Here is a 12,717-nt window from a genome sequence, read left to right on the forward strand (position 1 = left end):
AAGACTTTCAACTTTCTGTTCCTTGTAGCAAAGGGCAATTCATTCAGCTCATCCAGAAATTCTTTCAAGTCATACAAGACATGTTAGAGGGAGCTGGGACCAGAGCATGGCTCCTGTGCTCTGCTTGAACTCACCATCTGCTTTTGAGGATGCGATTCCTTTGGACGCCAGCCTGCAGGCGCTGCTAAGGGGCAGTTCTGTGTCAGTGCCCATGCCAGGGTGGGGATGAATATCAGCACCTCCAGCTTAGCCCATAATTGCTTTCTCTCCACATAATTAGTTTCTCTCCACTGAGTCAAAAGGCCAGACTCAGTCACTGCTACTGCAATTCGTATATCATTCCTGACAAATTTTTGCACCAGTGGCATAAAAAAAGGTCAATCATGTGGAATAAATATGCTGAAAACCCAAGGGCTTCTTCATACAAAATACCAACCTGAAAAACCCCAGACCTGCCATTTCTAAAAGAGGAAATTGACAGGTGCTTTGGTTGGAATAGTAAATAAACCAATAGGTCTATCATTTGGTAAGGTCAATAGAGGCTGGGCCTTACAAAGTGGGAGAATCTACCTTTAGGATCCATCCAGACAAGGTTACCTGTAGAATTAAGAAGAACAATCAACTCGGTGAATGAATGCTTGAAACACGCCAGGTCCAAATAGAAATGACTCATGAATATAAAGCAGACACCAGAATTCAAATTTAGGATAAAAAAATAATGCAAATTTTTTTATTGAGTATGGGTCAGAACAATAATATTTGGATAGATTGGTCAAATAAAATATATTATTAAAAATCATACTATCTTTTCTTTCTTTTTTTTACTTTTTTGTATGCCTACTAAAATGTTTTAAATTACTTGCATGCACCCTGTGGTAGCCATCTCCAAGATGACCCTCAGTAATTCTTCCTGATATTCACACCCTTCTGTGATCCCCTCCCGCTTTGTATCAGGGTTGGTCTGTGTGACCAATAGAATATTTTTGTTTGAGTTCATTAGGTGGCGCTAGTGGTAAAGAACCCACCCGCCAATGCAGGAGACAAAAGAGATGTGAGTTCAATCCCTGTGTTGGGAAGATCCCCTGAAGAAAGGAATGGCAACCCACTCCAGTATTCTTGCCTGGAGAATCCCATGGACAGGGAGCCTGGAGGGCTGTAGTCCACTGGGTCACAAAGAGTCAGACACGACTGAAGTGACTTAGCACACACATTGTTAGAATGTTCATGTAACTTTTTGTGTACATCTCTAAATGTAAAACTGCCACATGCTTGCCTGCTGCTGCTGCTGCTGCTGCTGCTGCTAAGTCCCTTCAGTCGTGTCCGACTCTGTGTGACCCCATAGACGGCAGCCCACCAGGCTCCCCTGTCCCTGGGATTCTCCAGGCAAGAAAACTGGAGTGGCTTGCCATTTCCTTCTCCAATGCATGAAAGTGAAAAGTGAAAGTGAAATTGCTCAGTCGTCTCCAACCCTTGGTGACCCCATGGACTGCAGCCTACCAGGCTCCTCCGCCCATGGGATTTTCCAGGCAAGAGTACTGGAGTGGGGTGCCATTGCCTTCCTAGGACCAGTTTATAGAATACAAAATATTTTCTAGGTTCAAGTATTCAGTAATTCCCAGATTTGTGAATGTCATCTTGCCCCATGACCTGTTCAGTCTTCCTTAAAGGAACATTACAGTATATTTTTTAGTGGAATACACCAGAAGTAATGGTGTATCATTCAAGATTAGGTTACAAAATATGCTGAAGCTTCTCCTTTGGTCTCTTTTTCAGTACTTCTGTCTATCCGTCTGTCTCTCTCTTTCTCCCTCTCTCTCTCTAGTCAGGTACTCTAGAGGAAGTTAGTGCTAATTTGTGAGCAACCCTGTGAACAAGCCTGCATAGTGAGGAACCAAGGCCTCCAGCCAACACCCATGTGGATGAACCCTCTCAGGTCCTCCAGCCATAGTCCAACCTTCAGATAATTGCAGCCAAAGCAATGCCTTGACTACAACCTCGTGAAAGACTCTGCATTGGAATCACCCAGTTAAGCCACTCCCAGATTTCTGGCCTTCAGAAACCATGTGACATCATAAATATTAAGTCGTGGGTAATCTATCACATAGCAACATATAGCTAATACACATTCATGTTATTACTATTAAGCAACACTAATCTCAAGTTGGCTTCCCTGGTGGCTTCAGTGGTAAAGAATCCCCCTGCCAATGCAGGAGACATTGGTTCAATTCCTGAGTCAGGAAGAGCCCTTGGAGAAGAAAATGAAAACCCACTCCAGTATTCTTGCCTGGGAAATCCCAAAGACAGAGGAATTTGTCTTTATAGCCTGGCAGGCTAGGATCCATAGGGTCACAAAGAACAGCTAAACAATAACAATGATCTCAATTAACAACAACAAAAAAGAATCCTCTAGAGCAGAGTCTCCTAAACCTGGCTGCATGTTAAAAATCACTTGACAAACTTCTTAAATAGTTGATGCCCAGCTCCCCGACCCCAGACAGTTGAATCAGAGTCTCTTGAGGTAAAGCCCCAGTATGGGTATTTTATGAAAGTTACCCAGGTGATGTAAAGGTTCAGCCAAGGTTGAGATCGCTGCTCTAAGGAATGCTTCTCCAATGTCATGGTGCTTACTTCCATGTATCATCTGGGGTCTGGCTACCCTGGATGTGTATCAGAATCCATGTGGGGGCTGTTAGAAAAGCTAAGTCTCTGGCCCCAGCCCAAGCAGACCAAATCAGAATCTGTATTTTAATAGGATCCCCCAGGGAATGCGGATGCACACTGAGCTCTGAGGGGCACTGATTTGGGGGCATCAATTCAGAACTAGTCCTCTGAGCTCACAGTCCAGTTTCCTGCTAAGGGTAACCAAAATCCCCAAATCTGTTCTCCCATAAGCATGCTGCAGTCCATGGGGTTGCAAAGAGTCAGACACAACCGAACAAATGAGCAAGAACAATGCATCATCTCCCTCGCCAAGGGATTCTGACATAACTAGTGGGGGTGGGGCTGAGCCAGGGAGGGTTTTGAGAAAGTTCCCCTCAGGGGATTCTAAGCTGCAGCATGGGTGGTGAGATGGATCGCAATCTATCTTTTCCCTGAGACTCTCATCTCACTGCAATAGTGGGACTCAAGAGTTTAAAGATGTCTGTTTCCAAACAACATAAACCCTACGAGCCAACTGCCCCATCTAGGACTTCCTTGAAGAAATAACCATTTCTGCCAACCTTTTGGCGGGGGAAACTCATGACGTGAGATTTACGCAGTGCTAAAGTGTGTGTCTCATGCTGAGGACCAGTCACCATCCCCTGAATCACATCCTTGAGAACAAAGTCCCAGCAAGATGCACCATTACTATATTGCTGTTGTTTAGTTATTAAGTCACATCTGACTCTTTGCAACCCAGTGGACTATAAAGCCCACCAGGCTCTTGTGCCCATGGGATTCTCCAGACAAGAATACTGGAGTGGGTTACCATTTCCTTCTTCAAGGGATCTTCCTGACCCAAGGATCAAAGCTGTGTCTCCTGCATTGGCAGGCAGATTCTTTACCACTAGGCCACCTGGGAAGCCCTCACCACCACCACATAGCAAGATTTAAGCTTTATTATAACTCCCTTAAGCTTCCAGTCAATGCAAAGAAATACAGGAAAACAACAGAATGGGAAAGACTAGAGGTCTCTTCCAGAAAATTAGAGATACCAAGGGAACATTTCATGCAAAGATGGGCTCAATAAATGACAGAAATGGTATGGACCTAACAGAAGCAGAAGATATTAAGAAGAGGTGGCAAGAATACACAGAAGAACTGTACAAAAAAGATCTTCACAACCCAGATAATCACGATGGTGTGATCACTCACCTAGAGCCAGACATCCTGGAATGTGAAGTCAAGTGGGCCTTAGAAAGCATCACTATGAACAAAGCTAGTGGAGGTGATGGAATTCCAGTTGAGCTATTTCAAATCCTGAAAGATGATACTGTGAAAGTGCTGCACTCAATATGCCAGTAAATTGGGAAAACTCAGCAGTGGCCACAGGACTGGAAAAGGTCAGTTTTCATTTCAATCCCAAAGAAAAGCAATGCCAAAGAATGCTCAAACTACCACACAATTGCACTCATCTCACACGCTAGTAAAGTAACGCTCAAAATTCTCCAAGCCAGGCTTCAGCAATATGTGAACCATGAACTTTCAGATGTTCAAGCTGGTTTTAGAAAAGGCAGAGGAACCAGAGATCAAATTGCCAACATCCACTGGATCATCAAAAAACCAAGAGAGTTCCAGAAAAATATCTATTTCTGCTTTAGTGACTATGCCAAAGCCTTTGACTGTGGATCATAATAAACTGTGGAAACTTCTGAAAGAGATGGGGATACCAGACCACCTGACCTGCCTCTTGAGAAACCTGTATGCAGGTCAGGAAGCAACAGTTAGAACTGGACATGGAACAACAGACTGGTTCCAAATAGGGAAAGGAATATGTCAAGGCTGTATATTGTCACCCTGCTTATTTAACTTATATGCAGAGTACATCATGAGAAACGCTGGGCTGGAGGAAGCACAAGCTGGAATCAAGATTGCCAGGAGAAATATCAATAACCTCAGATATGCAGATGATACCACCCTTATGGCAGAAAGTGAAGAGGAACTCAAAAGCCTCTTGATGAAAGTGAAAGAGGAGAGTGAAAAGATTGGCTTAAAACTCAACATTCAGAAAATGAAGATCATAGCATCTGGTCCTATCACTTCATGGCAGATAAATGGGGAAACAGTGGAAACAGTGTCAAACTTTATTTTGGGGGGCTCCAAAATCACTGCAGATGGTGACTGCAGCCATGAAATTAAAAGATGTTTACTCCTTGGAAGGAAAGTTATGACCAACCTAGATAGCATATTCAAAAGCAGAGACATTACTTTGCCAACAAAGGTCCATCTAGTCAAGGCTATGGTTTTTCCAGTGGTCATGTTATGGATGTGAGAGTTGGACTGTGAAGAAGGCTGAGCGCTGAAGAATTGATGCTTTTGAACTGTGGTGTTGGAGAAGACTCTTGAGAGTCCCTTGGACTGCAAGGAGATCCAAACAGTCCATTCTAAAAGAAATCAGTCCTGGGTGTTCATTGGAGGGACTGATGCTGAAGCTGAAACTCCAGTACTTTGGCCACCTCATGCGAAGAGTTGACTCATTGGAAAAGACTCTGATGCTGGGAGGGATTGGGGACAGGAAGAGAAGGGGGCAACAGAGGATGAGATGGTTGGATGGCATCACCGACTCAAAGGACATGAGTTTGAGTGAACTCTGGGAGATGGTGATGGACAGGGAGGCCTGGTGTGCTGTGATTTATGGGGTTGCAAAGAGTCGGACATGACTGAGCAACTGAACTGAACTGAACTAAGCTTCCAAACTCCTCTTCTAACATTAGCTCACTTTCTTGGTTACACTTGAAGAATTGGTTCTGTTTCTTACTTCATTTATTTTCCTTTTCCTTTCTGATAGTCTTTATCAAACTAAGAACTACAATGACAAAATCCATATTGACCGCCCCCCCAAAAAATGAACCAACAAAGCCAGTTTTAATTTGCTGACAATTACATTGATAATGAGTGAGGGATAAACCCAAGGCATTTCATGATATTTAAAGAGATTCTTAAAAAAACAACTTTCACCAACTTGAAAATTCATTCCTCTGAAATGCCTCCACTCTTTGAGTAGAACCATGAGTTCTAACAGGTCTGGCCATACTTAGTTTATGGTGGGATGAATATCATCACTTGTCCCCATCTGAAAATCACCTTCCTTAACATAATAATGAATAAGACAGGCTAACTGTAATACTATTTACAGCATTGTCTTCTTCAAGCCATTTACCGTAATTTGTAATATCTATTTGTCTGCTTGCTTACCATGTCGCCTCTCTGATCATAATCCCATCTGGGCAGGAGTCTTCTTGGTCTTAATATGCTCCTCCTCCTTAGCCTAGTATCTGACTGTGTGTGCGTGCTTGCCTTCTCTTCAGTTGTGTCCGACTCTTTGCGCCCTTATGGACTGTAGCCTGCCAAGCTCCTGTGTCCATGGGATTCTCCAGGCAAGAATACTGGAGTGGGTTGCCATTTCTTCCTCCAGGGAATCTTCCCGGCCCAAGGGTCAAACCCATGTCTCCTGCAGCTCCTGCACTACAAGTTGATTCTTTACCTCTGAGCCACTGGGGAAGCCCATCTGACACATAGAAGGTACCAAATGAATGTTTGCTGAATGAAGGATTGAATGGAAATTTCCCAGATCCATGCAATGCACTGACACTCAGAAATACTAGACCCTATAAATCCATTGATGACTATCTGTCCTCTGTGCTTGATACAGCTGTCTACAGGAGACATGATCTATAGGCAAACAGAGTGGTTCAAACCGGCCCCTACAAAATCTATGCCAACTCTGACATGCTGGCCTTTGGACTGACTTTTTTTTCCAATATAGAAAATTTCTATTTTTATATGTGGACAACAAACATTCGGAAAATGAAATTAGCAAAACAATTCCACTTACAATGGAGGCTGAAAATATCATAAACCACTTTGGAAATAAATTTAATGAGAGATATGGAACTGTACAAAAAAGATCTTCACAACCCAGATAATCACGATGGTGTGATCACTCACCTAGAACCAGACATCCTGGAATGGGAAGCCAAGTGGGCCTTAGGAAGCATCACTATGAACAAAGCTAGTGTAGATGATGGAATTCCAGTTGAGCTATTTCAAATCCTGAAAGATGATGCTGTGAACGTGCTGCACTCAATATGCCAGCAAATTGGGAAAACTCAGCAGTGGCCACAGGACTGGAAAAGACAGGTCAGTTTTCATTCCAATCCCAAAGAAAAGCAACGCCAAAGAATGCTCAAACTACCACACAATTGCACTCATCTCACACGCTAGTAAAGTAATGCTCAAAATTCTCCAAGCCAGGCTTCAGCAATATGTGAACCATGAACTTTCAGATGTTCAAGGTGGTTTTAGAAAAGGCAGAGAACCAGAGATCAAATTGCCAACATCCACTGGATCATCAAAAAACCAAGAGAGTTCCAGAAAAACATCTATTTCTGCTTTAGTGACTATGCCAAAGCCTTTGACTGTGTGGATCATAATAAACTGTGGAAACTTCTGAAAGAGATGGGGATACCAGACCACCTGACCTGCCTCTTGAGAAACCTGTATGCAGGTCAGGAAGCAACAGTTAGAACTGGACATGGAACAACAGACTGTGTCCAAATCGGGAAAGGAGTACATCAAGGTTGTATATTGCCACCCTGCTTATTTAACTTATATGCAGAGTACATCATGAGAAACGCTGGGCTGGAGGAAGCACAAGCTGGAATCAAGGTTGCTGGGAGGAGTATCAATAACCTCAGATATGCAGATGACACCACCCTTATGGCAGAAAATGAAGAAGAACTAAAGGGCCTCTTGATGAAAGTGAAAGTGGAGAGTGAAAAAGTTGGCTTAAAGCTCAACATTCAGAAAACTAAGATCATGGCATCCAGTCCCATCACTTCATGGCAAATAGATGGGGAAACAGTGGAAACAGTGGCTGACTTTATTTTGGGGGGCTCTAAAATCACTGCATATGGTGACTGCAGCCATGAAATTAAAAGATGCTTACTCCTTGGAAGGAAAGTTATGACCAACCTAGACAGCATATTAAAAAGCAGAGACATTACTTTGCCAACAAAGTAGTCTAGTCAGATCAGATCAGTCACTCAGCCGTGTCCGACTCTTTGTCACCCCATGAATCGCAGCATGCCAGGCCTCCCTGTCCATCACCAACTCCCAGAGTTCACTCAGACTCACGTCCATCGAGTCAGTGATGCCATCCAGCCATCTCATCCTCTGTCGTCCCCTTCTCCTCCTGCCCCCAATCCCTCCCAGCATCAGGGTCTTCTCCAGTGAGTCAACTCTTTGCATGAGGTGGCCAAAGGACTGGAGTTTCAGCTTTAGCATCATTCCTTCCAAAGAAATCCCAGGGCTGATCTCCTTCAGAATGGACTGGTTGGATCTCCTTGCAGTCCAAGGGACTCTCAAGAGTCTTCTCCAACACCACAGTTCCAAAGCATCAATTCTTCGGCGCTCAGCCTTCTTCACAGTCCAACTCTCACATCCATACATGACCACAGGAAAAACCATAGCCTTGACTAGACGAACCTTTGTTGGCAAAGTAATGTCTCTGCTTTTGAATATGCTATCTAGGTTGGTCATAACTTTCCTTCCAAGGAGTAAGCATCTTTTAATTTCATGGCTGCAGTCACCAGTCTAGTCAAGACTATGGCTTTTGCAGTGGTCATGTATGGATGTAAGAGTTGAACTATAAAGAAAGCTGAGCACTGAAGAATTGATGCTTTTGAACCGTGGAGAAGACTCTTGAGAGTCCCTTGGACTGCAAAGACGTCCAACCAGTTCATACTAAAGGAGATCATTCCTGAGTGTTCATTGGAAGGACTGATGCTGAAGCTGAAACTCCAACCCTTTGGCCACCTGATGCGAAGAGCTGACTCCTTAGAAAAGACCCTGATGCTGGGAAAGATTGAGGGCAGGAGGAGAAAGGGACAACAGAGGATGAGATGGTTGGATGGCGTCACCAACTCAATGGACATGGATTTGGGTAAACTCCGGGAGTTGGTGATGGACAGGGAGGCCTGGCGTGCTGTGGCTCATGAGGTTGCACGACTGAGGGACTGAACTGTACTAAACTAAACTGATGGAAAAACCTCTACCCTGAAAACTATAATATGTAATGGAAGGTCATTAAAGGAGATCTTTTTTATTATTTTTATTCTATATTCGGGTATAGTTGATTTACATACAGCCTGTAACTCATCTCCATCTTATTCAAGTCCCTGATGAATGCTTCACTTCACCTTGTAGTTGGGTTCATGAACTGTCACGCACAATACCATCCACAACTCTGTATCACCTGTGGCATAAAATTTTAACCTGAAAAAAACTAAAGTACCCTCGCTCACCTGGCTGCTCTCCAGCTCATCATTCTGTCTTATTTTCTTTATAATACTGTCACAAATAAAAATTACATTGGCCGTATTTTTTTTTACCTGTTTATTATCTATTTCCAATGTAAGCTCTGTAAGATGGGGGCTGGGGGGGGTGGGGTGCTTGCTTATTTTGATCACAACTATCTTTCCAGTCATGCAATCACAATCTGGCACATATTCATGGGTACTTTAAAAATATTTTTTTAATTGAGGTATAGTTGGTATGGGCTTCCCTGATGGCTCAGGCGGTAAAGAATCCTCCTGTAATGCAGGAGACTCAGGTTCGATTCCTGAGTTGGGAAGATCCCCTGGAGAAGGGAATGGTTACTCACTCCAGTATTCTTGCCTGGAGAATTCCCTGGACAGAGGAGCCTGTCAGGCTGTCGTCGATAGGGTTACAAAGAGTCAGACACAACTGAGCGACTAACACTCTCTCATAGATAGTGGATATACAAGATCATATAGTTTTCAGGTATACAACATGGTGAGTCACAAATTTTTAAAGTTCTATGTCATTTATCATTATTAGTAAATACGGCAATGTTCCCTGTGTTGTACAATATATCCTTGTAGCTTTTTCTTTTATACATAGTAGTTTGTGTCTCTTAATCCCTTCCCACTATATAGCTCCTCCGTCCTTCCCTCTCCCCACTGGTAACCACTAGTTTGTTCTCTATACCTGGGAGCCTGTTTCTTTTTCGTTATCGTCACTAGTTTTATTTTTTAGATTCCACATATAGCTGGTATCACACAGTATTTGTCTTTGTCTGATTAATTTCACATCACATAATACCCTCCAAGTCCAGCCATGTTGTTGAAAAAGGCAAATGGCTGACTTGTTCTTCCTAAACAGCTTTTCATAAAATAAAATGGACTAGTAACAGTGCACCACGCTGCCAAGGGTCTCTCCTTGCTTGTGTGATGTAGGGTGGATTAAATGAGGGAACCTGTGTGACGACCCCCCTTCTCTCCTTCCTCCTCGGCAAAGCCTTCTTTGGTTCAACCGACTGTACCGAGTTACTCCTCTGAACTCCTCCAACACTGACCACTGACCACTTTCCACCTTGTGTCCCTGGCCATCTCCTCCACTCCCGACACACTCCGCACCCTAGAGTGAGGGTCCCTCTGGTCAGGTTCGTGGCTCATTCATCTGCATCCCACCCTTCCATGGGTGGCATGTAGTAGATGCTCAAGCAACATCTGTGGGATGAACACAGATGTGACTGCCTGGACTACGGCTCACCACAAAGGCCATGGTTTGGAAGATTCACACTCCACACCATGAGCGCTGCCATGCCAGGGATTGCAGCGGGGCAATGCTCACCCCAGAGAGAGAGAAAATACAAGAACTCAGTGCAGTGCTGAAAAGGACAGGTGTGACTCAGGAAAATACCCCCTCAGAGACGTGGTTCTTCATCTGCACAGTGAGAGGCTTGGATTGGGTGGCCTCTGGGGATTATGGCAAAGGGAGCAGAGCGTGGACTCACCTGGGCGTGACCGCTGCTTCTTCTACAGGATTAACTGTGCAGCCTTATATCCGCACTCACCTCTCTGGGCGCCTCTCCTCGGCTGTAAAATGGCATGAGTGACCCCAAATGACAGAGCTGTCACGTGGATTAAATCAGGTGATGCGTGCACAGCCCCTGGCTCAGTGGCCTCCCCTCATACCTGCTCCTTCTTTGGAACCCGGAGTCCATGTCCTCACCCTGTCTTTTTTGGGTTTTGGGGGGGTTTTTTTGGTCCATGTTACACAGCATATGGAATCTTAGTTCCCTGAACAGAGATTGAATCCACGCCCCCTGCAGTCAAAGTGTGGAGTCTTAACCACTGGACTACCAGGGAAATCCCCCCGTGTTCACTCTTGACTGGCCACCACAAGTGTCCATCATACCTTCTCAGCCCCAAGCAGAAGGAAATCCACACTCCCAAGGCAATAACTCTTTTGAACGGGGCGGGTGCTGACGTCTGTGGGCCTCTGGCCTTCTGACCATAAAGCGGGCATTTCCCTGTGCACCACCCCAGCTGGATTACTTCCCTTCTGGCCCAGAGAACTCCACCTCCCAGAATCTGGGCAAGGCCATGTGACTCATCCCTGCCACATAGTACAAGCAGAAGTTACTGAACCACTTCCACTGCTGACTCATTAAAATTTCCTCCTTTGCTCTCTCCTCTTCCTTGGAAAACTTGAAGCCCTTGATTGATTGGAGGTTGGTTACATCACAGTCTGGAAGAAGCTTGAGTCCCCAGAGGGACATCCAACTACATCGACTGTGACATGAGTAAGCAACTGAAGCTCCCAAGATTTGAGGGTTTGCTGGGCTTCCTAGGTGGCGCTAGAGGTAAGGAACCTGCCTGCCAATGCAGGAGACATAAGAAATGCAGGTTCGATCCCTGTGTTGGGAAGATCCCCTGGAGAAGGGCATGGCAACCAACTCCAGTATTCTTGCCTAGAGAATCCCATGGACAGAGGCTGGTGGGCTACAGTGCGTGCGGTCACAAAGAGTCGGACATGACTGAAGCATGCATGCTGTGACATGGCAGAGACAGGATCCCCTGGCTAGACCAGACCACCTGACCCTTCCCAGGGGCACAGCTCCTCAAACAGTACAGGTGATCTTTCCTCTGACTCACCCTCCTCAGGGAGGAAGGCTCAAGCTTCCCCTTGCCCCTCCTTCCACGAGAAGGTCTGGGTTCTCACACCCCATTCAGGTCCACAGACTCCCCCAGGTATCTATCACCCTCATGAGGACACACCTTGTGGCCAGCCTGGCAGTCTGGAGCTCCCCCAAGTCTCGCTTAGATGAGGCCATGACTTCTACCACACCCTCTTGGTCTGGACCTCTGTTTCCCCACACACCCCAGAAGGACCTCAGAAGATGGCCCTCAAGTCCAGGAAAGCACATCTGAAACGGACTGCCCACAGCCAATACCCAGCAGACTGCACCCTGGCCCAGCCTCCAGCCTACATATGACCCATAAATTCTCCCAGCTGAACAAACACATTTTATGGGGCCTGGGGACGCTTCCTGGCCTCACTGTTCCCACCTTCCCGTGTCCTGCTCTGGCCTGGCCAGCTCCCCAACACCGCACCTCTCTGGGACCCCCAAGCCCCATCCTTAAGTCTCCCTCCACCTCCTACCCGTCTCCCCCAGCTCCCGCCACAAGGAGGGTGGAAAGTTTCTTCTCTTATCAGCCGTTTTACTGCCCCCTCCTCCCTGGTTACACAGTAATTGGGAACAGAACTCCTGGCAAGAACGGGTTGATCCTATCAGTTTGCAGTCAACAGTTTACTAGACAGAGGGAAAGGGTCCCCTCAGTGAGGACCCAGGAGGCAGGTAAGAGGTGTGCAAACAAGAGGGGGACAGAAAGGACCCCCAAAGGAAGGGAAAGGAGCCAGGAAGGAGCCTACCGAGAGGCTTGTGCAGTGAAGTCAGGGAGAGAGCAGAAGAAAGTGCTGGCTGGACCAGAGACACCAGGAGAGGTTCAGACACCAGCGTTCAGCCCAGCCCCGGCACAGAGAGCCAGCCTGGCGGTGACCTCGCGACCCTCTTCAGAAGCCTCCACCTGCAGGTGCTCTGGGAGGAAGGCCTGTTCTGGAATCTGGGAGCAGCAGAAGCCAGAGGAATCTAGGAGGATTTCTGGGAGCACCCCCCAAGCTGCAGTGTGGCCCAGGGCTGGGTTGGCC

This window comes from Bos indicus, chromosome 5 (genome assembly GCF_029378745.1).
Source record: "Bos indicus isolate NIAB-ARS_2022 breed Sahiwal x Tharparkar chromosome 5, NIAB-ARS_B.indTharparkar_mat_pri_1.0, whole genome shotgun sequence".
NCBI lineage: Eukaryota > Metazoa > Chordata > Mammalia > Artiodactyla > Bovidae > Bos > Bos indicus.